Genomic DNA, 6,441 nt, shown 5'->3' on the forward strand with positions numbered 1-6,441 from the left:
GAACACTTATTCTAGCAGTTGCCTCAATACACTTTGGGGAGCCTCTTCACTAGGTGTCAGATCACACTCACGTCATATTGCTTATGCCTGTTTTAAAGGTTATGAATATAAAGTGTGGGAACTTAGAGTACTTACATGACTACTCTTTTTTTTTTTTTTAATAACAGAACAATAGCTCCGAATAACAACAGTAAGAGCCAACGAGCACAGAGAGAACTTAACTGAACATCTAATTAAAATTAAAAGCAGATTCCTTTGGCCTGTATGCAGGAGATATGAGACTTCATAAAATTTAAAGTGATAGCACAGTTTTTCTCAATGCCCCACACTCATGACCTGTAAATTCATGAATTAACACTGTTCAAACAATAGGAAGCTTCAGAGGTGTTGAATCTTCTGTCTAGCTGTTGTCTTCAAATGGGGAGATCTCATCCAGAAATGCAACCCTGATTTTGAAGGAAAGCTCCTTTTCTTTAAAACTGTATCTCTGCAATTTGAATAGACTGCAGTCTTTGCTTTGCTATGCAGCAGCTGAAAGCAAGTGCTGTTCTTAGGCACATTATGTGCCCTGGAGGAATTTACATGTGGCCTTGGACATTAGAATCTAGTATTGAGAGAAAATGTTGGTCAAAACATTGAAGTAATCACCTGTAGCCTATTTTTTAAAAATCCCTTCTAAATAGCTAAACAGATTGCAATAGTCTAATAGGCAGTGAATAAATAGTAGGCTTGAATAAAAATGTCTATGTCAGTAACAAATCAAATGAGATGGAGAGGCTAGGACACTGGCCTATACAGTTTGTTCTTACTGAACATGTAAATCCCCTTTCCTCTAGTTACTTGGTAGTGTTGGTTTGACCTTTCAAAGATGAACCTGGTGTCATCATGAATTTTTGGATTGCTGAAACATTTTTGGTTTGTTTTTAATCCCAGCTTGGCCATTCTTTTACTGTGTGGCCTCAAACAATCAATGCTTTCTGCTTTCACTTCTGTATAAAGCTAGACTGCTATTAGTTTTTAATAGAAAATTGTAAAATTCAATGCATTTATCTTTAAAGAGGTCCAAATAAAATTTTGATTACAGCAACTATTTGTTTTAAAAGATAATTTTCATCTCTTCCTCATCTTCATGCCTTGGAGCAAATTCCTGATTTCTCATTGCCAAATCACTTTCAGTTCCAGGACTCTTTTCAACCAGTTTTTGCATTCTACCACCAAGTTAAACATGAGCAGGAAGAGCAGGGAGGATGATGCAAAAGTGGTTTGCACTAGAATGCTACAAAGCTAAAATTCAGACTGACAAATCTTCTTTTGCTGTATAGCAATCAGTGCACCTAATTAAACATTTACAGTTGAACCATCACCAAATGCTGCTACCGGAAATTCAAGTCCTTATTTAGCATTTGTCTTATTGATATTGTCAGATCTTTTGGTTAGCCATGACTTTGAGCTTAGGATTGCTGATCAGAAGTAGCTTGCCCATAACTGGGCAGCAGCTCCTATGTGAACTCACAGGAGCTAGGAATTACTGTTGTACGTTGGGACAAACTGCTGCTGCCGCCCAGCTTTTTAGACTATATCTTACCTCTGCGCAAACCACTGGCTCTCCATTCCAGCTGGATTCTTGTTGGTGGAGCAATCACTGTCTCATACAGTAGCACAGTATTGATATTCTGGCTCCAAGTATGACAGTGACATATTTGTTAGGCCACTACAGGTGCTGTGCAGCGGGTTCCCTCAAAGTTTGGAACTTCCTTGGAGGTAGCAGCTTGCACAGACACTATGTACTAGCCTGGCTCTGCAGGAGGCAGCTTTCCATAACATCTCTGGACTGGGTCACTTTACACCTCATTCGATATTCCCCTATGCTCATCAAGTGAGGATTGCTGCTTACAGGAATTGAAAGCTGGTATGAAACAATCTTCTCTCTCTTATTCTTCTCACAACTCTCCTATGTTGGTTATGCCTTCTACGAGCTCTGTTGTAGTCTGACCAGTTTATTAGCTTTTGAAAGTCTCTGCAAGCATTTAGGTGAGACTTGCTAAAGTAAGAGCTAAAATCCCTGCAAGCATTCCTACGAGCATACCCAAACATCACCACATGGTTCCCCCACAGGGGTATTGGGCATGTACTAACTAGCATGTTGCTACACCTAACAGCATTGAGCATCATCCCTACAGAACGATTGCTTGTGCTTGAACTCAGAGCAACTACAAAACCCACAGACATACCAGGTCTGAACAAAGAATGCATTTATAAGCCATGAAGAAGACAAATTGAGAGCTGCTGAGAAAAAGGTGAAAAACTGTAAATGGGTTGTCTGTGAAAGGACCTCTGAGATGAAATGAAAGAGTGGGAAAATTAGTTCCTAGTCCTACTGAAAGGAAAGAGGAAAAAAGCTGTGGGGCAGAGCTGGAATTGAGATTGGCTGGCAAAGAAACTGATTAACCTGTTTCAATTAATCTTGTAGTTTCACATTACGAATTGTGTGATCAGGTCTAAAGTGCCCTAAACTGAAGCACTTACAGGTCAATGCTTTTGCCAGCAAGCTCTTTGCTCCCTGTGAAATGGTATAATAGGATCTCATTACATCTCACTGATATAATAAAATTAATAATTTTAAAAAGCACCACAGAAATGGTGAAAAATATAGAAAACTCAAGTTAATAATTCAGTACTTTTAGCAGATAAAACTTCAATAGTGTGCATCAGATAAAGCGATGGCCCACATCCCTTGAAGTGGCTAAAATGATTTTACTGCAGTCCTTCATCCATTGATTTAATTGTGCTGTGCACTGAATTAAGTGGACACTTTTTCAGAAAAGTGGCAGGTTGTCATTGTACTACAGCACGTATACAGACCTGGCTCAAATGGGTATCAGGGAACCAAACTTAATTCTTTCATTTCAGATAAGCAAGGAAGTATTTTTTTGGAAAAATTCTCTTAAAGTCGATACACATTTTGGTAGAAAGCTATTGTGAGCATACTTCAGCTGTTGATGTGTCAGAATAGAGATATAAAAAGAAAGGTTTCTGTGTAGTCGAGCGGAAAACCTTATTTTACTTAGTGGCTAATGCCGCCAGGTGGCTAGTTAGTGTAATTGACTGAAAGCCGTAAAATGCATTTTTCTTTTACCTCTAGGTAAACAAGTATTTTCGTGTAAATACGTTTCCATGTGTGAATTTTTATGTGTGACATAAAAAAATTAAAAAATAGTGGAAGTAGGAAGGGCTGATTAGTAGAGAGGAATAAAGACCAAAGAGAAGCATACATAAAAAGGATATTTCTGGAGGTCAGTGGAATACGTTTATCTAGTTTGGAGGTTAAAAGTAAGTCAGTTGGTAAAACAGACAAGTGGGAAACAGTGCCAAAGCTCAAGGGAAAAGAATTAATTATAGAGAAAAATATTTCATGATACATTGTGACTTTTATCATCATTTACTTCCTTTTAGATGGTCAGGATTATTTCAATGACTCAACATTCCCCTCTCTGGGGAAAAAAAAGCATATGCAAATTGCTTTGGTAGGAAAAATTCTTCCTATCTAAGATAATATCATTGTTATTATTTCCCTAGTACATATTTATCTAAGATGATAACGCTGAAAAGATTGAAAAATGCTGAAGTCTAGTCTTGTAAGTGTAGGATACACAAGAGGGAGGTAAATAGAGGTGTCAGGACTGTTATCTTCATAGGAAGACCAGTATTCTGCATGTATTTGGCCAAATCTAAATGCACTTTTTCAAACATGTGTCACTATATCAAAATAGAAAGCAGTAGTAACAAAAATTTCTTAGATCCAAGTTATCCATCATCAAAACAATCTGATAGGGATGCAGCCTTTTTGCACATCACTTGATTTGAACTCAAGCAATGTTTTACCGTGATAATCTTGCCAGTAACATAGAGAAACCATTTGCCTAGTGCACACATATATGAAACTTGAGCAAGGGCTGACCTTCTGAAATACCACAGTTTTGCTGTATAGTTAGCTTAGTACCTAAGAGGAAAATTGATTACAAGGAACCACATAATAACACAGGTTCTCTTCAGACCTAGCTTCAATGGCTTATTGTTTTCCATATTACTTTGGCCTTAAAAAACAGTATAGCTATCAGTATATGCCTTGGACTGTACAATATTTAATTTCCAAAATTATATGTATTTTACAGTTTTCTCAGTTCTTAAGCAACAGAAATTCCCCTTTATATACTCAGCATGAAGTCTCCTTTATGAAATAGCTGTTGCTTTCAAAATTACAAACTTTCACTTATTTCCTTGAGGTCCTGTAACAAACTATGTAAAAAAAAAAAGTCATTAGCTTCTTTTCATGTTAGATGTTATGTTGTTCATTTGCCACTTGACGTCGTCATTCTTTGACATAGTTCAATAGTAGATTACATGACTCTCTCTTCAGGCTTGCAGGGAGACTAAAAACCAACCCCCAGCCCTCTATGTCTCTAAATGATAATTTGGTTAAGCTAGAAACTCCTGCTTTGCAATAAATACAGAATTATTATGAACACACTAACCGAACTATAATTGCAGTACACTTTACAAAGAAGATGCATCTGTGGACTTTTTATAGTTCATATATCCTAATGCATTTTATTTCCTTGATACATATTGGATATTGACACTTAACAAATTAGCATGCAGTACTCTTTCACAGAAATATTTTCATAAACTCTGTAGAACTGTTGATTATTAATTATTTTTTTAAGGAGACTAGTATGTTTGCAAAGAGTCCTTCCAGACAGATTGATGACTGCCTATGCAGAATGAGTATGGCTACTTGCACTCAGTAGTTAGAGAGTAATTGTTTTTTCCTGGTTCTCTTGGTGTTTTCCTGGTTTTCTTGCTTTATAGCTCTTTGGCAATAACTAACACCTTCTGAAATAAGAGAAGCTATAAAATGAGAAGCAAAACAGTATTCCCTGCCTTACCAACTTTACCTTTCACAGATAAATGATTTTTTTTTCTTAAACTCTGATTACAGTTTCCAACAGGATTGTAGCTTGCATTTTCATCCCTCCTTGAGGGTCTTAATGAGGAATTTACTTCCATATATTCTTATATTTGTAACAGTGTTTCAAAAGTATACACCCCATTCTGTCAATGAGCCAAGACCCTAAAATAAGATCTTAAAAATATTTGGATATTAAATCCACTATAATCTGTGTAAGATATGAACCTAAATATTGTCAAGAATATTGGTCACTGTGGTCACCAGAGTTTTCATACTGTAAATGTATTTACATTAGTATTTGTCATCCTAATAATGTATTTGCAAGGAAGGCTGGTTTTAATCAGCATAAATTAATTAGAAACACACATGCACTTAATAAAGGATGTATGTATTTGCGCTAACAATTTTATCAAACTTTTTTGTATTTTGGGGACTTTATGAATGGCTGTTGTAAACTGAATTCCCCCCCCCAGGTAGGGGGAAACATCCATATTTAATTTTAAGCTTTTGATTATGTGTTACATTTCTTCAGTTGCTGTACACTTCGTGAGATCTCAGCTTCCCAGTGACTTCCATGAGCAAGATAATACAAATGCAACAGTTAAATAATTTGTCTGATTAGGCAAAGTAGTTCATTATTGGTTTTCACATTAAATGGATCTTATAATATGATATTACAGAGTACATCTAAGGTTAATGTTGCTTTTGTAGAAACTGAGGAAACAGAACACTAACAGAGCATTTGCAAGTCTACTATATTTTAGCGGATAGTACTTTTTAAGAAAATCTGACTAAATTAATAGTACCGAGATCACTAGAACTGCTCAGACCTGCTAATAAGCAAGTGATTTACCAGAGCCCTCCAGTCAAGGTGTTTGTTAACAGAAACACAATATTTCTATTTTGTGGGAGGGCAAAGTTCCTGTTGGATTTTTATTAAATAATTGTCTCTTTTTGCCACGTTGATTTGTGAGCAATTGAGGACTTGGAATAAAATGAAGAAAAACAGAACGGGGAGGAGCCTGTGTAAGCAACTGCAGTTTCTGCCAGCAAAACCCCAGTTACAGCAGCACCTATTTGCTTTCTTGATAAGAAAACCCTGATTTTGCAAGCCTCTATATGTGAATACCTTCGGGCACACGAATAGCACCGCAAATGAGCTCTGCAAGCTTTTACAAGGACAATCCCTCAGTAAAGCCCATGGGGCAAGACTGCAGTTGCACAACCAGGACGTTCATCAACACCTCTAACGTTTGGAGACTGCAGTCAAACTACCCGCCCTTCGCAAGTCCCACAGGACCCCAGTCCTGCTGGGGAGTCAGGCTGGGCAGCGACTTCCGCCTTTCTCACGCGCCCTTTCGCGTGTCCCCGGGCGCGCCCCCCGCCGGCGGGGCGGCCCGTCCCCGGCAGGAGGCGAGTCTCCCTCTCGGGAGCGGCCTCCGGCCGGCCGGCCGCTCGCCTCCTGCTCCTGC

Source organism: Harpia harpyja, chromosome 11 (assembly GCF_026419915.1).
Source record: "Harpia harpyja isolate bHarHar1 chromosome 11, bHarHar1 primary haplotype, whole genome shotgun sequence".
Taxonomy (NCBI): Eukaryota; Metazoa; Chordata; class Aves; order Accipitriformes; family Accipitridae; genus Harpia; species Harpia harpyja.